General features: G+C 44.3%; 1 protein-coding gene across 2 annotated transcripts in view; it reads right to left on the bottom strand.

Annotated features, from left to right (window-relative positions):
- The window catches only part of SRPX (sushi repeat containing protein X-linked), a 429025-nt gene that overhangs the window by 162878 nt on the left and 242257 nt on the right, over positions 1-23890 (bottom strand). The gene's annotated exons all lie outside the window — the stretch shown is intronic.

Here is a 23890-nt window from a genome sequence, read left to right as displayed (position 1 = left end):
CTACCTTATCCATACACTGCACCCTGCCCTTGGAGCTACCTAGGGCCTACCTTAGGGGTGCCTTACATGTAAGGAAAGGGAAGGTTTAGGCCTGGCAAGTGGGTACACTTGCCAAGTCGAATTTACAGTGTAAAAATACACATACAGACACTGCAGTGGCAGGTCTGAGACATGATTACAGAGCTACTTATGTGGGTGGCACAACCAGTGCTGCAGGCCCACTAGTAGCATTTGATTTACAGGCCCTGGCACCTCTAGTGCACCTTACTAGGGACTTACTAGTAAATCAAATATGCCAATCATGGATAAACCACTTACATACAATTTAAACAGGAGAGCATATGCACTTTAGCACTGGTTAGCAGTGGTAAAGTGCTCAGAGTTGAAAAGCCAACAGCAACATGTCAGAAAAATATAGGAGGCAGGAGGCAAAAAAGTCTGGGGATGACCCTGCAAAAGCAAAAGTCCAACAAAAATGTATTCTGATTTATTATAATTATATGTGTTGAAGAAGATGAATTATTAATGCACTACACAACTAATAGTTGGAAATGATTATTAAAACTGTTTTATTCTTCGTGTTTAGCATTAGTTAAAAGGCCCACGTTTAAGTATTTTCTAGAAACACAATGTTTAAATGTTGCTGACTTCATTGAAATGTTTGCAAATTGTTTATTAATCACCCTGCATGACCTGCACAGTGGACATTTCTGTCCTGCCTTTGCTGTTAGTGTCATATTTCCTCAAGATGATAATTATAAGTTCTAACAATGGGCTTCAGTGCTCAATGTCATGTTTTATGTTGCATTTTAAAAATGTATTATTTTACGGAAGCTGTCGACTGGAGAGGCGTAAGAAGAACAAAAAGAGATCCATCTGAAGCACAGATTAAAGTTTATTGGCTGAACACTAAACCACATCATAGTCTTGTCCAATAGAAATAGCTTTTTGGGACTTTCATTTAGCAGGTTTTATGGAATGTAAGTCAGTTCCTTTTCTAGTTCTGTGCTGAGTTAGATGTGTTTCTGTTATTCAGCTTTTACATATAATTCTAACAGTTCAGTTACTTTAGGCCCAATATTTTTGAACTTTTTTTCCCTTTCATGTTCTGGATGCTGCAGTCTGAAGACCAGCAGTTCCTGTGCTCTGCTGCTGAAAGCCCTGTTAACTGCTATTTCATTTAGAAGAGGTATAATCAAATGCGTTTATGTTTCCATTGCAGGTTTTCTTTTTAGACAATCCAACCGCATGTTTTTGGTTAGCACCAATAGTTATATGCTTTCCAAATTAATTCTTGTCTTTTTTTTATTTTTGCATGAAACCTATGCATTCTTTTCGAATTAGAGTGATAGCTAAGGATGCTTGACCTAATATTTGATTTAAAATGTTTATTAATCGATTGTAATTAATTAAAATGCGCAAACTAAATGTATGCTGTTTCTATTTTCCATTATATTAAATGCTTTAACAAGTTTGAGATTCTTTAGACGCTGTGGACAACCTGTGTTGTTTCTGTATTTCTATCATTTGGTCTTGAGCATGATTTAGGGGCATTATATGTTTAAACTTTACTAAACTGGTGTGGTGATTATGGCCACATAGGTCATGCTGTGTTTATAGGTCATGGTCTGTTTAAGTTACTGACTCATAATTGCATATGTTGTTATTGTTTGATGGCTATTGTTTGATTAGATGTCAAAAGTCAAACGATTCGAGTCCATCTCTGAGGGTAGTAGATGTCATTGTCCTGTTACGTGTCACCTTCTCATAATAATAAAAAATAATATAAGGTCTCCTACCCACAAAAGTTATTTCTCTAAACTTTCTTATTCTATTCAAATTATTTTCAAAGCTTCCTGAGTTAAAGGCATGTGAACAATAAACCATGCAATTTATAAAGATTTAAACCACTGAATTCAGTATACGGTTTTGACATACTTTAGGGTATGGATTTGCTCTTCCTTCAGTATTTAGATTTTTTTAAACAATGGTTACTTAATTTTAAAAATTTTAAACAAGCAATAGGGAAGCCAAAGACTAATTGGCTTTGCCAATGCTCGATCTTCTTTCCTGTTGTGTTGCCTGCTCCTTTTCTGTGTTATTTTGTGTTTCGTTTTTGAAGGGCAATGGTGTGCTACATACTGTGCTGATCTGGAGGCAGGGGCACCTGGAATTAATGCACAATGTTTTGAGATAGAACTGAATGGCCTTGGGTTGCAGTTCACCCATGTTACAGCCTGTGAAAACTGTACTTGCACAGTGGTGGCTATAAAGAACTTTCCTTGAGGCCTAGCAGTTGGCTAACTCTTGTTACAAATGTTAATTCGTATTTGTGTACTTCTGTATTTACTTTTTATGCTATTTCTGGTGTACAAAACTGCTGCTCTCTGGCTACGCCCAAGAGTAACAAGCAAGTCAGTTTGGTCAAGAGAGATATTATTTTATCCAAGTCTCAACAACCTGTAAACCATAATTTTTAATCAGGAAATAATTGTTTATATAAGTTGATCATGCTTGTGTTGTACAGTCCAACAAATGCGGATGATTAAAGCCCGAATAGAGACTTGAAAATAATTTGCACATGTAACCCACACTGCAGATTAACAACAATGAGGTCACAATGAACCAAGGCACCACCACAAATCTCCAACGCAATGCAATAGGCAGTAGTGAAGTAGTGGATGTCATAAAGATCTACCACTGATGGTCCACACAGATACTCAAGGCAGTAGCTCACTAGGTCTTTCCTTCGCCTACTGTTCAAGATCCCACTGTCTCATTAAACGCCCACAATACCGGCTGCCCCAACAGTGCCTCCAATCTATGTGCACCACTCACTGGCATTGCCATGCTTCCGAGCCTGGCAACTCATTCTCATGTGAAAAGAATACAAGAGGCAGTCTAAATACACTACCCATGCCTTAAACGTACAGTTTAAACATTATTAATTAGTTAACGGCATACAGTGAAAGGATAAACGCAGTAAAACATTCAGGGCTGTTCCACATAGCGCCTTGGTAAGTCTCTTCACAAGTCCAGATGGGCTCATGGGCCTCTTTGGTCAAAGAAATCCAGAGAACGTCACATGCAGGAAGGTGCTGTATAAGCAGGGAGGTTAAACTCTAACTACTCTAGAAGTATGCACCAATCCTTATTTAGCTTTCTCCAAACCTGGGCAAATCAATTATCCACCATAACATAGTACACTAAAGCAGATTTTGCTATTATTCAACAATGCTGTGTCCTATCTTGTTCAGATTAAAGCATCACATAGACAGTGTCCTCTTAGCACTGTAATCATCTGTGGATGCCCAGTCTGTGTGAGGTCCCCAACCTGCATGAAAGGTATCACAGAAGCCAATATAGGATAAAACCGGGCCCTTTCTGGATGATCAGGGTGCATAATTAATTCAGGATGATTAGGGTAAATAATAAAGGCGGAACACCACATCCACAAATAACGAAATTGTAGCTACATTCTCAGATAAGGCTGCTTATAGTTTAATGGCTAAATAGTGTGATAATAACCATTTATATTTAGGGACTGGAACATTGCAGGCTTTTATCCGTTCTATGCTAGGTATTGTCATGGTAACCAGAGACCAATTAGCTGGCAGTTGTGATGCTTTGGATCCCTTTATATATTTCACAATTTATCGATTTGAGCTACAACAGATTTATCAGGGCAGGAGCTATTAAAAGGTAAAGCAAATCCTCCATGTATTTTGCTACTGGTAACTCATTCCTAGTGCAATTATGCAGAAGTCGAAAAAAAGCAAAATCAAGCGTTTCCAGGGAGTTATAAACTACATTTTGCACAAAGGAGTTGTTCAAAAAATGAGTAAGCAAAGAATATGTTCTAATCACTGGCACAATGGTTTATTTCATCTCATGAGTACTGTGAGACCGGACAGGATAGTAATTCAAGGGGTGCTTTGGGGCTATATAAGGCAAAGAAGGAAATGTAAAATCACAAGTGACACGACAATAATATAAGACATGCACTGATTGATTCATCTTAATTAGTGCCCGACTGCTGCTCCTGACGTGATTAGGGTACTATTTTGTTCTTTTTAACTTCTAGTGCCCTTCAAACAGAAGGCTTGTGACTGGCAAAAACGTGTCCAGCAGGACAAACAAAATTGCAAAGTTTTATTTTTTAATGCTAACTTTCTTATATTTTGCCAAGCGTCATTTCTCATTTTTCAATCAAATTTGTTTTTGTTTTTGCTTGTGGGCGCTTTTCTCAAAAAATGACAATTAATTTGTTCAAAATATTGCAAAGCGACATTGTTTTGTTATTATGTGTAAATTCTGAAAGGATGCTTTAACATATAATCGTGCAGTACACCCCAATCCACCCATTCCAATCCTCCCAACTACAATCCACCACAATCCACCCCACTTTACCAGAGACTGATCCATCCCACTCTGATCCAAACCACTCCACCCCACCCCAATCCTTCCAACCTACCCCAGTGTCATCTGCCCCACACCAATTTGCCCTACTTTAATCAAAAACAATCTGCACCACTTGTAGGAGGCTGGCCCATGTGTAGTGGGTACCTATAGTACTTACACCTAATACCAGGTCCAGTTATCCCTTATTAGTGTAGTGTAGACAGTGTCTAGAAGCCAGGCTCCCTTGAGGTAGCTGTGGATGAGCAGCCAAGGCTTATCTAGGAGGCATTCAAAGCTCATGAAATACTACTGTAGTCACACAGTATTCACACACATGAAAGAAAATACTCAGTGTTACAAAAACAAAGGTACTTTATTTTGGTGACACCAATACCAAAAATACCACAAAATTGTTAGAAAACAGTGAAATTAATGAAAATCCCAATAGTTAAAAATAGGACTGGGGGACCACAAACCATATACTAAGAAAGTGGAATGTGAAAGTCAGTCCCCCACCTAGGTAAGTTTAGTCTGCAGAAGGGAGCTGGGAGTACTAGAAAACCCCCAAAGTTAAGTCCCAGAACCCACCCTAGTGACCACTAAAGTAGGCGTAAATCAAAGTACGTTTCCTACAACACAAAAAGAAACTAGAAGAAGAATTATGCAAAACCCAGAAGAGATTGCAAGACACCATTAGTGGATTCCTGGACAAGAAGACCTGTGAAAGAAGGGGACCAAGTCCAAGAAGCACAGAAGAGTCCAGAAAGAGCAGGAGCCCCTGCTAACCCGGATGAAGGTGCAAAAGGAGAACCACTGATGAAGAAGAAAAGTTAGCACTGCACCCAAGAAGATGATGTTGGGTTCCTGGAGGGCGCAAGTGATGTTGCATGCCAGATGGAGGATTGCAGGTGGGTTTGCATCATCGAAGTCTGCCAACAAGCCTTGTCACACGCAAAGCTCACGGTTAGCGGTAAATGACGCTACCCAGGACCAGTAAGGACCAGGTGGACTCAACCCAGGAGGGGAACTCAGAGGGGGCCCTCAGCAACTCAGAGAACCCACAGAAGACCACGCAGCGCATACAAGAGTCCCACAGCACGGGGACAAGAAAGTTTCAAAAGAGGCTCACGCAGCACTATGACAAGGCTCCCAAGCCGCTGGAGAACCACTCAGGAAGCTATTCATCGCAGCGTAAAGTGCTGGGGGCCGGAGCTACAAGATGGACAAAGAACTTGGAGGAAGGATGCCAACAAGTCTTGGCAACTGAAAAAGACGCAGTGCACTGGGGTACTGTCTTGCTTGGGGAGGCAAGGTCTTACCTCCACCAAAGTGGGACAGTTGGAGAGAGGACTGTCGGGACCACTTCAGTCCACCACCCGTGATGCAGGATCCACGCAGCTCTGCAGGAGAGGGAATCCACGCAGCCAGTCATCGTCGCAGTAGGTGCCTGATGAAGCAGAGGAGTGACTCCTTCACCCCAACGGAGATTCCTTCGCTCTTCTGTGCAAGCTGAAGAAAGGCTGTCTTCAGAGGATGCATGACTGGGAAACAGTTGCAGTTGCTGGCAGGAGCTGGAGATACAATGTTGCAGAAGGCGTCTTGCTTCTTTGTTACAGCTTGTAGAGTTCCCGGAGGGTCCAGATGTGGTTTCTTCAGTGAGAAGTCAAAGTGGAGGATGCAGAGGATTCCTGCTGGAGTCTTGCAATCCAAATCTGAGGAACCACCCAAAGGAGAGACCCTAAGTAGCCCTGAAAGGGGGATTCATCACCTAACCAGGTAAGCAACTATCAGGGGAGGGCTGTGACATCACCTGCTGGCACTGGCCACTAAGCTGCTCGCAGAGTTCCCTGACAACCTTGAATCCATTATGGCAAAATCCACGGTCCTTCTGGAGGAGTTCTTAGCACCACCCTTGGAGTGGTGATGGACAGGAGACCGGTTTCTCCTGTTTCCTTTATCCAGTTTTGCGCCAGAGCAGGGACCAGTGGTCCCTGAACCAGTGTAGACTGGTTTATGCAAGGAGGGCACCAAATGTGCCTTTCAACGCATTTCCAGTGGCTTGGGGAGGCTACCCCTCCCAAGCCTGTAACACCTATTTCCAAAGGGAGAGGGTGTAACACCCCTCTCCCAAAGAATATTCTTTGTTCTGTCTTCCTGGACTCAAGCTTTTCAAGCAACACGAGAGCAGAAACCTGTCTGTGAGATGGCAGCAGCTGGGGCTGCCTGGAAAACCTCAGAAGACTGAAATGGCAATACTGGGGTTCCTCTGAAGAGCCCCACACAGTGCACGGAATCATACAACCAATGTTTGCAAAAGCCTTGGGGTATGATTCCTACATGTTTGATACCATGTTTGATACCAAACATGCCATGTTCGGAATTACCATTACCATTATGTAGCTGGACATAGGTAATGGCCTATGTCCAGTACACGCGTGAAATGGCGTCTCTGCACTCATGAAGTCTGGGAAAATGGTCCTGGAGTTCGTGGGGGCACCTCTGCTAGTGCAGGGGTGCCCTCACACACATCTACTTTGCACCCTGCCCTCAGGGCTTGAGGGCCTGTTATAAGGATGACTTATAAGTGACCAGGTGCAGTGAAAATGGCAGTGAAAGTGCTTGCACCTTTTCACACAGGCTGCAATGGCAGTTCTGCAGAAGCCTTTGCATGGGCTCCCTATGGGTAGCAAAATATATGCTGCAGCCCATAGGGATCCCCTGGAACCCCAATGCCCTGGGTACTTAGGTACCATGTACTAGGGACTTATAAGGGGGCACTAGTATGCCAACTGTGGGTGAAATACTGTGATAACAGTAGCCAACAACCAAATTTAAGGGAGCGAGCATAACTACTAGGGTCCTGGATTGCAGAATCTCAGTAGACACAGTCAAACACACTGAAAAACAGGACAAAGGTGGTGGGTAACCAAGCTAGAAAGAGGCTACTTTCCTACACCACTCCAAACCAATCTGGCTCACTCCAGTCCAAAATCCTCTGCCCCATTCCAATCCAAAACAATATGCCCCACTTCAACCCAAAATAATCTGCCCCCAATCCAAAGCAATCTTCCCCACTGCACTCTGCTGCACTCCAATCTAAAACAATCTGCCCCACTGCAATCCAAAACAATCTGCCCCACTCCATTAGAAAGCAATCTGCCCCACTCCAGTCCGAAATGCCCCCCCCAAATCCAGTACAATCTGTGCCTCTCTAATCTGCCCCACTCCAGTATACCCCACTCCAATCCAAAACAATCGGTCCCACTCCAATCTACCCGACTCCAATTAAAATAATACACCCCACTCCACTCCACCTCACCCCAATCCAATCCACCCCACTTCACCACAATTCACCTCATTCCAATCCACCCCATTCCTATCCAATCCACCCCTCTCCCATCCAATCAACCCCACACCAAACCCAATTCAGGCAACTCTAACAGTGGGGTGGGTTCTGGGACATTCCAATCCATCCAGCCTACCCTACTCCAATCAACCCCACTCCAATCCACCACACTACAATCCAACACACCCCAATCCAATCCACCCCGCCGCAGTTCAGTCCACCTCACACCAACGAAATCTATCCACCCCACCTCACTCCAATCCACCCCACCTCAGTGTAATCAACCTAACTCCAATCCACCCCAATTCAATCCACTAATTCCAATCCAACACACCCCACCCAATCCACTCCACCCCACTGCAGTCCACCACTCCCCATTCCAATCCACCCCACATTTTAATCCACCCCACTCCACTCCAATCCACTCCACTCTACTCCAATCCATCTCGCTCTACTCCAATCCACCACACTCTATCCTAATCCATCCACCCCATCCCAGTTCAGTCAACTCAATTCCAATCCACCCAGGCCGCTCATCTCCAATCCATCCAGCTCACCTCAATACAATACAATACCATCCACCCCACTCCAGTCCACCCCACTCCAGTCCAATCTAATCCACCCCACTCCAGTCCAATTTACCCCACCCCAATCCAATCCACCCCGGCGCTAACACTCCAGTCCAAACCACACTCCCCAATCCAATCTAATCCACCCCACTCAAACCCACCCCGATCCTACCCATCATGCCCTGTTTCAATCCAGACCACGCTAATCCACCCCATTCAACTCAATCCACCTCACTCTACCCTAATCCAATACACCTCACTGTAGTCCAACCCAATCAACCCTACTATCTCAATCTACTCCAACCCACTCCACCCTATTCCACCCCACTCCACTCCACATGACTCTCTGCCACTGAAACACTGAACTCTACTCCTCTCTACTCAACTCTATAGCACTCTACTCCTCCTACTCCTCTCTACAACATTCCAACAAATCCACTCTACGGCACTATACTCCTACGGCACTATACTCCCTCACACCACTTTAACACTCCACTCCACTAACGTTCAGCCATGCTAAACAGCAGCCACACTGGTGTACAACATGGCAAAACACATTGCCAAAGCCAATACATTTTGTACAGGTGAGACCTATTGGATTTGCCAGTGCTTGTATATAATAGGAGCAGCTATTAATTTGTTTAATGGAGATGTGCCAGGACAGGGTGAGCTGATATTAGGCCTTGATGAAATTAAAATTATGGTGCTGCAATTTCATAATTTGGGGAATTTTCCATTAGGCTTCTATTACATGAAATTTAAAAAATCAGGCCTCACTGTATAAACCAAAGTGTGGAATCCTGAACAACCAATACGTTAGGGGTTGTTGTCCACTACTCCTGTATTTTTTCATGTAAAAAGGGATGTGTGGATGCATTTCATGCTAAATGTAGTGCTCAGATAAATATTTGGATTGTATGTGACTACATGTTATTTCACATAATTTTACAAAAAGTGTACATAATTACGTGAAAACAAACTGCACGAATTTCGCACACATCTGCCTGGAATCAACAATCTCATGCAAATGAAGCTTCACCTTTACAGCACACAAAAAGAATTTTGCAATGCACAGACGAAATCAATATTTAAAGAAAACGATATAACAAGATGCCTTGTTTTAAAACACAGACCAGAAAATGTCTCGGTGAATTCACTGTCATACTGTTGGAAAGGACAGTTGACAAGTCACACCCCCTGCTGGATGAATTTAATACCGTAGCAATTTGTCATTTTATGAGCAAGTCAGAGATTGGAACAGCTACTGCAAATCCCATTGCTCAGGAGCAGAGCAGCTGACGCCCTGGATTTACTAGTATGATGGGGAAGTAGAAGCCAGAGCTCTCCACAATTTATTCGGCTAGAGGCCTCTTGTTTGAGCAAGAAACAAGGACAATCCCATGCACAAGCCGAGAGGGTTTTCGATTGGCCTACACTCTCTTTTGGTCTGCATGGCTACTCATTCTCGGCTACAACCTGGCAAACTATTGCTCACAAAGTATGCTGAGAGCTTAGAGGTGTGATTCGCACCTACTAGAAGTTGGCCTGGGAAGCTTCACAGTAAGAATGACAGGATGGTCACTACATACACCTCTTTGCTCGGCTGGTAGCAGGTGCTAGCTGAACAGCACAGGAGCTCCAAAATAGTAAAAACATAGTAAATAATAGTAAATAAATACTAATAAAAGCAGATGATTGAGCTCCAAAGAGCATCATTGGCTATGGCCCTTCACAAACGAGAAGAAAGATGGGACAGACCAAGGAATGAGGGGGTTAGATGGTGTAACTCCTGAACCTTTGGTACTGCCAAAAAGAGCGCGTTCATATCAGGTAGTTCAGGGCAATCTGTCGCTCACTAAGCACATTGTGGGAGGCAGTTAATGGTGTTAGGAGATATGCCATAAGGAGATATTGTCAACTGCACACTTGCTGGTCCTTATTTTAGACCACCATAGACCCGTACATAGGGCAACAATGGCCAGGGACGCATGCATCCCTGTATAAGGCTACTTACCAGACCATACAACCTGTGAGGCAACCAGGGTGGTGAGTAGTGGCAAGACTCACCCATGGTTGCATAAGTTTGTTTCCAAGTGAGGTGTGTGAGCGCTGAAATTAACATTAATAATTTTTACATGTATTCCTGTATTTGACTTAACATATAAGATGTATTAGCATAGAAAAATAACGTGTGAATCATAATGTGCCTACTTGATTGGACACCGTCATGTATGGGGTTATTAACTAATAATGTATTAAGAGTTTATTTATGCTTTAAAATGCATTACTATGTCATTCTTGCAGCTAAATAATATGAACTTTATTTTGTACTAACTAAAAGGCATCAAGTTTTAATAAGGCCATGGATAAATTAACTATCTGCCAAAACATTGTCAGTTGTTACGTTAATAGAACGATCTCATGTCCGCTGTATAACAAGTTCATTATCTGAATCTCAAACTTGTCCAGAGCTTGTATTAACAAAAATGTATTTCTTTTGAGGAAATGGTCTGTAATCCAAAAATGTTTCTACATCACTGTAACTGTTGATTCGAAGCATATTTGGAATGGAGAAGAACAATGAATTATCTGATAATGAACGGAAGGTTCCACATGTTGATTCTTACTATATCAACTGGATGTGGAGAAGAACTAATCATTGAAGTACTGATGTCTGTCTAGCATATTTTTCTGATATCTAGTGAATATGTAATTGACAATCTTCATAGCAAGATGTTTCTGACCAATGGACAACATGGGACAATTTTGTCTTAACCATCCTGCACTTGGAGTGTGGGCCAGTTTTTGCCATTGCCAATTTTTCATTGCCAATTTACAGAGCGACTTCTTTGATGATTTACGAGTCACTTTGACTCTTGCCAGCCTGTCTACTGACATTCTGGTACTTTATTATTTTTAGGTATTTCCTCAGGCTCCATGCAATGATGCTGGTGCTTATTTTAGCGCTTCATGCTTAAAAACTAAAAGCGTTTTGCTCCATGTCTTAGACATTAACTTGATGGTTCAGAGAATCTACAGTCCAATCCTGAACGTCTCCCTTTCCCCAATCCCCTCTGTTCTGATGCTGATGTCTTCCTGGTGAAGATGCTGGTTTGCTGACCCATATGGATAGGTATTATAAAATTGAAATGTTTATTGTTTTTGCCTTGTGTTTTCTAGGTACCAACTGCTGTTTTAATAGAGCCATAGCTACACGTTGTCTAAATTCATGTTACTAAATGTTTGCATGAAGCCCAACATGCTAATGCTAATTTGGGGTTAGTGAGGTGTTTTCTTCTATTCATATGCTTTTACAAACAAACTGACAACATTAATTTGCTGATCAAATGTATGTTATTACCCTTGCTCAATTATTATTACTATTGATTTGTACTGTCGCTATTGAAGTTATAGTTGTTGTAGCTCTGATAAAGTTAAGATTCTTTAAGCATTTCAGACAGCCTGTGATTTAGTCACATGGTTTGGAAACTAATTTACTTGATATTAACATTGTTACTATAGGGAAATAAACATTCTAATTGATATAAAAGGTGTGGTTATTCATGGCCAAATGGGTCATGGTGCATTCTTTACTGACTCTCCAATAATTTGTATTGTTTAATTGCTGTCTTTTATGTGTAGTGTAGGGTATGATCATCTTGAACGAGTCAAAAGGTTCATTGGCCTTAAGGATGCGTCTGCTTATTAGTTACTATAACTAAACAGATAAGCCTGGGTGCGCTCAGAGGTGTGCCTCTTTCTGTATGGAGTGTGCAGTGTCTCTGTGCACAAGACAGGCATGGTTCCTGTATCTGTTCTTAGCTGCTGCCACCAGTAGGACTGGATATGCTCCATTGGGGGACTGGTTCAGTTGTGGAGAGAGATCATTTTCTGGATGTATGGAAAAGGTGCATCCAAAAAGTATCATCTGGGTGAGGAGATGGTGGATTCATCTTGGGCACACCCTAAAGTGTTGTGATGCAAGGAGGGCTTGCTTCTCAGCATCAGTGTCCACGTTCAAGACATGTGGAAGCTTGAGATGGGTGAAGTGTGTTCACTAGTGACCTCCAATTCCAGTTGCAGAAGTGAATAGGAAAATGTAACATTATGACCAAAGGACACTCTATGTTGCTGGATTTCTGTTATCAATATGAGAGCTTGAGGTGGGTACAGGTCTGTCTTGAAAGGGGAATGGCCAGCTGGCAGCAAGAATTTCTAGCGTTACCATGGAGGTACCTCATAAGTGGACAGTTTCATTGTGGGATGTTTGTTTTCAGTAGGGACGGTGTCTCAAAATTCCCTGATTAAACTCACTTGTAAATCAATGATTCAGATATGTTGCACACTGCACAAGTGACCATGCACATTTGTTTTTAGTGCCGGAGCCTTCACTGAAGGGGTTATAACAATCCTCGGTCATGAAGGATTGTGTACTTTTGAACATGCTTTGAATTTCTCTTGAAACTAACGAAAGCTATGGCCTGCTGTGAATACCAACAACATGTGGAGTTGAAGGAGCGAAATCAATTAGGCACATGAGTGACTGCACTTATGAAGAGGCAGAATACATGACTGCCTGTGTATTTTCACACGTCTACATCTATGGCGTAACAGAGGCCCCCACAGCTGTGCTGTTCCGAGTGGAAGGCCCGAGCTCTAGGGCCCCCTCAGCACTGTAACCTGGCCTGAGAGCTCCGGAGTCCAGAGGTGGGACCCCGCCAGGTACTTCGCAGAAGGGCCCCCTAAAGTTTTGTTTCGCTATGGGTCTACATAAAGAAATGCTTTTGAAACCACCGCACTGGTTCCAGATTGTTATCTTTTTGACTAAGGCCTGATTTAGAGTTCGGTGGACAAGTTATTTGTCACAAACATGACGGCTATCCCGTCCAGATAGATATATGCCAATCCTCCCGATTCAGGCAGGAGACTCACGATTTTAAGGCTAATCCAATTTTTGCAGAATTAATGATCTGTTGGTAACAGGCAAGGCATTAGTCTCTTGCACAATCCCTTTGTCACCCTCTCTACATGTGATAGTGCTGACTTCGTGCTCCTGTCAGGTATGCGAAAAACAAAGAACAATTTGCACTGATCTGACATCCGATCCTGCAGCACAACACTTGCAAGGCCCGACCCTCAGGTGTGCCAGTGCGGTTGCAGGTTTGAATCGCCAGTCTCAGGCTCTAAAACACCTCGTGAATCCCAGGAAAAACTCTGGGAGAAAAACGTGTGTATCAAGTAGAGTTACAAACTCGGTTTTTGCTTGTGTAATTTAAAACTGTCAAAAAATAAAATGCTGGTGCATCATACATTCCAACAGACCCGATTCAGGCAGGAGGAGACTCTCGAATTTGAAAGTAAAAAATAGCTTTATTTTAGTGGTCTCATGCCTGAAATTGCCTCTGCTTCAGATTCAGTCAATGGAGAGGATACATCACCCCTATTTTTTCTAAAATGTCCGTCTTTCCAGTTCTCAAATGTTGGATTGTATGCGTTCGCGGTACTGCAAGTGCTATTATATCCTATCGCACTTGTACGGGGGTGGAGGGGGTATCCCTCGCGTTTGTGACTGAGTAACCCAATCTCAGAACTCTAAATCAGGCCCTAACCTTTGAATTCGACTTTATTAACTCTCTAAAATCCATTGGGTAGTATCCGTGGTCTTCAGTTTCGGTTACCGTTGTAGAAATGTCGTAAAGTAAACAAAATACAAAGACGAAAAGTTTGCCTCGCCTGCCACCCTCTGACCATTGCAAAAATGGCAGCAATTACATGAAAAATATGTTCTGCATTACGTTCAAAACTTGAAGGTAAAATGAGTGATGGAAATTGCCAGCCTGCAGTAATAAAACCGGCATGAGGGGTTGCGGGGGGCATGTGGGTCAGGGTTTCAGAGAAATAGAGTTGTGTTTCTCAGACTAAGAAGGGCAAGAGCGGGGAGGAAACAAAACATGAGTTCACACAGTTAGACCTTCGTCTCATTTTGCAGGACAAATCTAAGTAGGCTGCCTGTCAGCATTTTCGAGAAGACAGATTTTCTGTGCAAATGAGTCAGTTTTGGATAGTATGGCTTATAAAATATACACACCGTAAAACTGTTTGTATAATACCTGATATACAACTCTCCATGTGTAGCGCTGACGTTTTTAAGTGCTGTAAATACCCGACATTATTGACATTACTGTTGCCAAATTACCGACCGGTTGACAAGGCGGTATTCGATCTTGTGACCTTCAGATGACCGCAGATGCCAGCTGTAGTGGGCCAACTTGCAGTAATGAATGACGTACACACACATGGGTTGAGTGCACTGGGGAAACTGCGTCAGCGCAGCCCCGTCTTTATTTTATAGCCTCTGTCCCGCGCTCCGTCCGGATGCGCGGAACAGGATACAAAGTATGGGAGAGTCCGGATGGCTCTCTACATCCCTCCTATGTTTTACTTCACTCAGAAAAGCAAGTGAGTGCATACAATAGAATATAACCAACCAAGCGGATCCAATACCGGATTGCTTGAGACCTAAACGAAAAACAAAAGAGAACAGAAGCACATAGAGGAGAAGAAGAATAAACAGAGAATAGAACAGAAGATTGTCAATGTTCACAGGAACACCCAAGTGTTGCACACCTTGCCAGCTCACGGTGGCCAACTGGTCACTCTGCCCCTGGAGCAATTCTTCGGCCTCTGACTTGTGACGCCACAGGGGTTCAGCAGACAGATGGTGACGCTGAGACATCGCCCGTGACTAACCAGGATTACAGACAAAATCTTTGAGCTGACTTTGGCGCGGGGTTGGGACACAGATGATACTTTCCACCTCTGGTGAGTGATCCTTCATGGACGGTGTCTCCAGACGGCAGGTCACGCGCACAGGGCACCGCTACCGGAGCACTCTCTGTCCCTCCGTCACCGCTCTGGGATACACCCGTCGCTTCGTCTATCTCTCCGTCCTCTCCAGATGGGGTCGAGACCCCTGCTCTCCTGAAGTGTGACGCGCTCCTGGTAACCCTCTGCCTACCTCGGGCTGCCATTATCATGGCGCCTCGAACCCCAATGATCTGCCATGGCTCAGGCTCAAATGGTGTTTGGAATTTTCCTCCTGGCCGATGACTCTTCACTACCTCCATATCACATTCCTGAAAGTCTCTAAGTCTACTTTGCCGTTTTTCAGTAGCTTTCTGATTAGTGAGTTCTCGGCGATGCCGGGTGGCTTCTACGTCTAGTTCTGGTGACACCCAGTGAGGACTAGACGGGATGCAATCTCGCGGTGGGTCTTTGAACATCAACGCAGCAGGTGCACACCCGGTAGTACTATCTGGTGTCTGGCGATGAGCACTCAGGAATTGCTGCAGACATTGTTCGCCATCTTCTCTTTGTTCGACACCTGTTCTGAGGGCTCGGTTCAGAGTTCGCATAAATCTTTCAACGTCCCCATTAGCCTGAGGCCAGTATGGCTTGACCTTGCGATGACGTATGGCCAGTCCATCCAGGTAGGACCGAAACTCTTGTCCATGAAATGGGGGCACATTTTCTGTCCTGATCTTGTCAGGAAGCCCGAACATGGCAAATGTCTTTTGAAGTACTGGCCGTACGTTCTCAAATGAAGTAGATGACACAACGTCGACAACGTGAAACTTAGTACATGAGTCCATAAGAACGACTGTCAGCCGCCCATCCGGGAAGCTTCTGAAATCCATGCTCACTTTTGCCCATGGCTTCTGACTAGCCAGTTCAGTGATGACTGGGCAGCTGGGTGGTTCTCCGGATGTGATGACGCATGAATGACACTTCCCCTCCAATTCGTTAACCTGGCTGTCCATGCCAGGGAACCAAACCTTTGCTCGCAACCTCGCCTTGGTTTGTGCAGCACCTTGATGACCCTGGTGTGCTAGCTCTACCACTCGAGCCCACAAACTCTGAGGCAGTACAATTCTCCTTCCCCGAAGAACCAGTCCTTTACTATCCGTGGACAGCTCCTCTCCCACCCTCCACATCCCCTGCATCGCCACCCTGTCTTCATGGTTGGACACGTTCGTCTTCTCTAGGAAGTGCTTCCACTTTCTATGATCTAATGCTTCCTTGACCTGATTCAGTACCATATCTGCTTTGGTAGCATTCACAATGTCTGCTACACCAAGGGCAGTGGAACATGCCGATTAACGACAATGTTGACGAACACTTCGGTGCTCTCCTCATCTTGCTCTTTGTATTCATCGGTCGTTATTGGGGACGGGTGACGAGATAAGTAGTCTGCTGGGTTGTTCACCCTCGGTCGATAGACAACAGTGAACCGGTAGGGTTGAAGCAAGACGGTCCAACGTTCTATTCGTGGAGGCGCCAGATGCGGGCTTTCGGCAAATAATGACACTAAAGGCTTATGATCAGTCACCACTTGAAATTCTTGCCCATAGAGATACAAGTGAAAGTGTGTGCATGCCCATCGAATCGCTAAGGTTTCCCGCTAAATCTGGGCGTAGCGTGTCTCAACTGAAGATAACGCCCTGCTGGCGTATGCAACCAGAACCCACTTCTGATGATTTTGTTCCTGGAGGAGAATGGCACCAAGGCCCACTGGGGGCTGGCATCTACTACCACCTCCGATCGTCGGTGAGGGTTAAAGTAGGCCATGGTTGACTTATCCAATAGCGCTGCTTTGATGTCTGCAAACGCCTTGTCTACAGCCGGGCTCCACTCCCACCTGTGCACTCCTTGGTGAGCTGTCGGAGAGGTTCTGCCATTGTAGCAAGCTGTGGAATGAACCTTCTGCAATATGTCGCCATGCCCAGGAAACTTCTCACTTCTGTAGGGTTTTTGGGAATCTGGGCTTGACGAATGGCATCAGCTTTATGCTGGTCCACCTGTAAACCACCTTTAGAGAAAACATAGCCAAAGAACTCCACCGATGTTTGATAAAATGCACATTTTTTCTTGTGGAGTGTCAAACCCGCATCCGCTAGCCTCTGCAGCGTGGCCCTAAGATGGCGATGATGTTCATCACTAGTCCTGGAGTGTATGAGGATGTCATCACTCAGGTTGATCACCCCCGGCAACCCTGACAAAGTCTCTGATGGATTCTGGAAGACCTCAGCTGCAGAGGATACCCCCAAAGCTCAGTCTCTTATACCGCCGGAGTCCCACGTGCGTTGAGAACGTGGTGATGTTTGTACTACCGGGATCCAGTTCTAGCTGATGATAACCAGCATTAAGGTCCAGTTTCGAGAACCACTGCGCCTCATTCAGGTCTGCTATGATGTCATCCATTGTAGGTGTTATGTGTTTCTCTCTTCGGATGGCTATGTTGGGTATGCACATATCGACACATAGGCAAATGGCTCCAGTTTGCTTGGGTTTTGGCGCTATCACCAAAGGCGAAACCCACGGTGTTGGCCCTTCCACCTTTTCTATTACTCCCTGGTTTTCAAGCAGCTGCAATTCTTTTTCCACCGCTGGTCTTAAGTGGAACGGTACACGGCGGTGACACCTGGGTCTATGTGAAGTTTGAGTTGTTTGCCTTTTAGCCATCCCAACCCTTCGAAGAGCTGCGGAAACTCACCAATAAGCTGTTCAACATGGGAGTCATACACTTGTCGCGCGAAGAATACCAACTCCAGCTCCTCCGCGGTGTGACACCCCAACAGAGTGCCTCGGTCTCCAGTTACCACATGAAATTTCGCTTGTGTCGAAAGTTTTCCACTGGTTACTGACAACTCCACCGTGCCCTTCAGAGGAAGCAGCTCTCGACCCCCATAGTTGTATATTTTGGTGGTGGTTGGGGTAAGAGATGGTGTGGGGATCAACTGTCGGAACAGGGTGTCATCCGTTACGTTGACGGACGCCCCCGTATCTATGAGTACTGTTGTTGACATGCCGTTGACTTGTATGTTGCTCATTGGTGGCGGTCGCATCTTCTGTTGTCTCCCACCAGTGAAAGAGATTACAAAGATGTCTTCGTCCTCATCTTCTTCAAAGACGGGCATTCCTTAAAGCTGTGTTTTCTCTGGAGTCGTCATTTTCTTTGATCACGCTCCTGGCCTGGGCGTCCTTTCCCTTCTGGTCTCCTTGCCTATTTCTTCCTGACTTGCACACTTTTGCAAAATGGTTATTTTTGCCACACTGGTTACATGTTTTTCCTTTCGCCGGGCACCCCATCGTTAGTTTGTGCGCAAACCTGCAGCTTCCGCAGGTGCGTTCACTGGGTCTGAAAGAGTTCGGTCTACGTCCTGGTGGTTGGTGGGTTTGAATGTCATCTATCTGCTCTTCTTTCACCTGGACTGGACGTGTGGTTAAAGCAGCTGCCAACGATTGTCCTCTCACCGCCGCCATGGCATCTGCCCGGACCGTTGATAGTTCGTGTGAGCGTGCCAGGACCAGGATTTCGTCGAGATTCTTCTGGCGTAAAATGAGTTATCTCAGGGCACTGGACCTGCATCCCTGAATAATCTGGGCTCTAATCTCCTCTTGCTGATTAAGTCCTACGCACAAGCTTGCTAGCTTTATCAGTCATGCGTAAAACATGTCCACTGACTCGACATCAGTTTGTGAGCCTGGCGAAGTTTGAAGCGTTCATAGTCTGGATTTAGCTGTGGGTCAAAATGTTTGTTCAGGGCTATGACTGCCTGATTAAAATCCGACTAATCGCCTGTGTCTGGGAGTGAATCAAATAACTCTTGCAGCTCGTCTCCGCCTATCGGCAACATGAGGGAATTGCGCACCGTTGCATCTGTTTCTCTTGTGGCGCAGAAATAGTTGTCTAGGCGATTTAACCATAGGCGCCATCTTGGCGCTGCAGTGGCCGGGTCAATCAGTTGGCTGAATGCGGGCAGCGCAGTTATTGAGGCATGAGCACTGGTGCTCACTGTGCAGGTAGCTGGGGGTTTTCTTGCAGTGGTGCACTAATTTTGCCACCCCTTGTGTGATCACTTTTTATTTGTTGCTGCTAAAATGCAGGTTTGCTGCTTTTTTTTTCTGTTTGTCTTTATTTTCCCTTTCCAGTGTTCTTGTTGTGTGTGTATACTTTTTTTTTTTTCGACTTCACAATGCCCTTATGTGTACATTTCACACTTTTCCTTGTTTTTTTTTCTTCTGGGGGCTCCCCGAGGGTATGTCCTTTAATTAAATGGGGCACATGCCCCTCCGGCACCGTGTAGCGCGCTCCCTCCTCCAGGGAACGCAGCTCAGGCTTTCAGTTGCCGTTGCTAGGCAACGGGGTGTGCGCGTATGCTTCCCAGTGTGCAGCCTCCCCCATGTGGTGTTTCCAGGCCTCGGGCAGGAGCGCCGGGCTCGACTCAACGCCAGAGGCAGGACAGCCTCCTCCTTCCTTCAGGCCGCGTCAGAGGAACCACGAGGCACCGAGCAGCAGCACAGCGGGATCAGGTGAGGCGGCGACTGTGATCGCGAGGTGCGCTTCCTCCGTTCACTTTGCCGGCACAGATCAGGAAGTTTTGACGGTCCGTCGCTGGTTCATTCAGCGTGGCGCCGGTCTCGCCTGTGCTCATCAACACGCGGCCGGGGTTCGTAGGCCCGCTCGTCACCAGTGTAGTGGGCTGACTTGCAGTAATGAATGACGCAAACACACATGGTTTGAGTGCACTGGGGAAACTGCGTCAGCGCAGCCCCGTCTTTATTTTATAGCCTCTGTCCCGCACTCCGCCTGGACGCGCAGAACAGGATACAAAGTATGGGAGATTCCGGATGGCTCTCTACACCAGCGGCGAGTATGAACTCACTGAGGCATCTTGCAGGAATACATCAAAGAACTGCCGAATATACCTTCAAAATGAGCTGCTTACCATGAGTGATCACTATATATGTTAATCTGTTCACTAATAGATACTTGTGTTTTAGAATCCTGAGATTCATATTTGTTCTAAGGCCCACTAGCCTTCCATACGCCTGGAAGATACGTTATCTGAACAAGAGCTGGTCCAAATGACAACTTTGCCTCACTAGCTGGTCTCAAAATGTAATTTGCTGTCATCCTACGGCACAGATACACTTCGGTATTTAGCCTGCGTATTGACTGTTCACTAGGCAGACTGTTGCTTTGTATTACCTATAGCATACCTTCATGTCTGTTCGGATCCAATCACTGTATTGTGAAATTGTGCACATAATGCATCTGTTGGAGCATGATTTGCAAATGAGTGCTTTGCAACTGTACTGGTAATGTGATTATTTTTGGCTATGTTTGGTTCTTTGTTATGACCTCAGCACACATGTAATCCACTGTGTTTCTTTGTTGCAGTGGTGGAGGTGACAATCTTTGTGTTACCAACTCTGTGTCCTTCGAAGGTTTGCAATAATTTGCTCCTGTGGCCAAGGTCACACAAAGACATCCCCTATCCTTCTGCATGTGTATGCTGCATGCTGTACAGTTTTTTAACAATCGCACATCCTCACTTTCCACCAGGTACTGATACAGAGCAGAGCTAGCCATAGTATGAGATCTAGCACCCGCCACCCCACTTCATGTACAAGCATTGCTTGCAAATCTGTGGTTTTTTTTAGTTTTCACAATTACATCTCTTAGTTTTCAATGCAGTCCAATCTCCCTGTAGTTTCTGCTTGACTGACAACAAGGTGATGCTCATCAGTGGTCCCTTAGAAGACTATAAAAGAAACTGATTTGTAGTGAGAATTCCCAGGAGCCCAGGCATTCAGGAATCAAGAGATTGGAACCCTCAACAGAGGTACGTTTTGAGAGGACATTCTGTAACGGTTGTTGTTTTCTTTTTTTATAGATGTGGGGGACCTAAAGCCTTTACAGCAAACGTTTTCATGGAATTACTTCTTGGATGGAAACGTCTGAAATCTGTGTTTTGTTGCCTCTAAGGAAATGTATACAATCAAGTTTAACTCCACAAGATTCTACCAATTACTAAGATCCCAAATTTTAATGATTACAATTTTGGTAGCAAACATTCTCCCCTTGAGATCTCGTTTTTAGCTGAAGGTGAACATCCTGGCCTTGAAAGTCGCATCCCTTCCATTTGCTTTTGAAGAGAGAACATCCAGGCACTCGTTGACTCAGATTTGAAATTAATTTTTTTTCTTAACAATCTGTCTTTGTGTTTTTATTCCTCAGCACTTCCAGAACTGTAATAAGGTTCAGAGGATACATTATTATTAAAATTGCAGTGATCTGATTTTTTGTTAAGGTATGAGCTCTGAACTATTCCTCCGGAATACCGAGTTAATAAGTAGGAGCCAAAGAATAGTTTAACCACCCCATTTAGAATAATTGTTCTGTAAATCTAGAAAAAACATTTGTAACCCTCCGATATATAACGTGGAGTTTACTGTTTAAAAATAGTGCCTTAGATTCAAAGCGCACTGTCTTGAATTACATAGGTTTGAGTATTGCACTGGAAAAGATACAGTGCTACTGATTTTTGCTACACTTCATGATCTTTCCACTTTTGAAAAGTGGTCAACAAGATCCTGGATTCGTGCTGTTTAAGGCGGGTAGTGCACAGTGGTGGCTGGTGACGTTTGAAAGTATTGGGGCATACAAGTTGGGTATGACTTTATGTAGCGAGTGACGCGAGCAAGCTTCATGGACAAACGTAGGGTCCAAGGTGAGTCCTCCTCCCCCAAAATAATTTTTAAAAAGATTGACAAATGGTTCATTTGAAACCAAATGAATTTAGTGACAAAGCAAGGTTTATAAAGCAGTGGGAACGTATAGTCTTGAAATACTAAAGACATTAAAATCTGCCCCATATGTTACTGTACCAATATGTTTAACGGTTACTTTAATACGCAAAATGTACTGGCAACATTTCAGGCCCTTTAAAGTGTGTGCTTGCCCAGTGTCTTGCACTAGAAGCAGCACAAACTTTGGAAGAAAATGATCTAACCAGGCATCAGGAAGCACGCAAAGCCTGGCTGTAATCAGTCATACAGAAATATGTGCAGATCTTTAAGTAGGATGAAAAAAGTGGGTGCTCTCTAAAAGGGAACATGTAAAATAAATTTCTGTGAGTCCCATAATGTGCCACTAGGCCTATATTTTGGTTTCTCTCTAAGAGGTTATTACATCCAGAATTATAACACAAACACAGACATACATTTAAAACATGTCAGTACTATTAGCTTTGTCAATGGTTGTTAGCTCTTTCAGATAAATGAGTAACAAAAATGATAAGTTATAAGTAAATAATTAACATTGGAAATGTTTCAATTCTGAAATTGCAAGACTGTGAATTAAATTGTATTGAGGCCTATGGAAGAAGCAGGGGCTTCAGTTATGTGTGCTTTAAATTACATATGTATGCCTCTTTTCTCTTCACATGTCATCCATCTGCACATTTTCAACCTCCTCTGTTTCCTCTTCAGCATCCTCTTTTCCCTCTCCCCTGAATGCACTTCCTCACATCCCCCTCATTTTACAACCCAAACCTACACCACACTCATTCACATTCAAGCACTTTATTTAATTTTGCCTTTGCCTTCTAAATATTTTGACCTCTACTCACCCCTTCACACACATTTATACAGAATTTCATTTGCAACTGGAATACGTGACCATTGTTCTGTGTGCTCTTCAGAGAGACCAACCGTCAGGCACTTTGCTTTACCTTCAGCTTCAGCACTAGCACTCTCAATCAAAGCCCCTCATAAACACCTGGCAGGAGTCAAAGTATGCATTATGCAAGACTAATACAATGCACAGAAACACAGCATGATGAATCAGCTAACTCTCTTGGGGATATGAAACATTAAAACGTGAAATAATGAAACATTAAGTAAAACGTGAAATAAGAGAAACTAAATGGCTGACACATATTACGCTCATTTAAACATTCATTGTTCGAATATCAATCCAAGTTTGTGGCATTAATGTTAAGGGCCTGAAGATAGGGCAAGTTTTATTGCCATACACCAGATAACTGCCTTTACTGTAAACACGTATTCCTCCCATTGTTCTTGACTCGGATAGTTGGATCCATTTCGCAAGGGAGCAAGAACCCTTCTCGTCTTTTGGAACTGTTTCACCAGGAACAAATACACCGCTCCAATTCTAAAGGAGCCAGCGATCTGCAGCCAGGGCCCAGGGTGTCACATTTGGGAGGTTAGCATGACAAGGGATCTCAGTACAATAAAAATAACACAGATTAGCATTTTAACACTTACTGTTACCGAAGATGAGGCACTAAATCACACGTCCTTGCATCCACTCCTAATGTGTAATGAATGGCAAAAGAGTGGGATCTCTGCCTGTTAATGGCAGATGGCTGCCCTCATGCAGGGATGAAGACTCTGACCCCCAAAATCATGACGCTAAAAGCATCACTGGCCTATAGTGGATATTGCCATAGACAACAATGGAAATTAAGGGCTTTAGGGCAGTCAGCCCTGCGTCGCGCATCTCAATCTAGAAAGTTGATTTGCTGCCTGGCTTCCATCTCCTGCTTCAAAGCGAGGCAGAGCATCAGGGAAATATGATCAAATCGCTAACCAAATCGTTCTATTTAATGTTTGTATTAAGGTGTAGGAATTTCAGAGGGGCGCATCCCTAAAAGAAAAACTGCCCCTGGTAGTGCAGCTCTTTATTTGAGTAGCACCCGAGTGG

Source organism: Pleurodeles waltl, chromosome 8 (genome assembly GCF_031143425.1).
Source record: "Pleurodeles waltl isolate 20211129_DDA chromosome 8, aPleWal1.hap1.20221129, whole genome shotgun sequence".
NCBI lineage: Eukaryota > Metazoa > Chordata > Amphibia > Caudata > Salamandridae > Pleurodeles > Pleurodeles waltl.
Note: the sequence above shows the minus strand (reverse complement) of the source record. Positions and strands in the feature narration are given on the sequence as shown.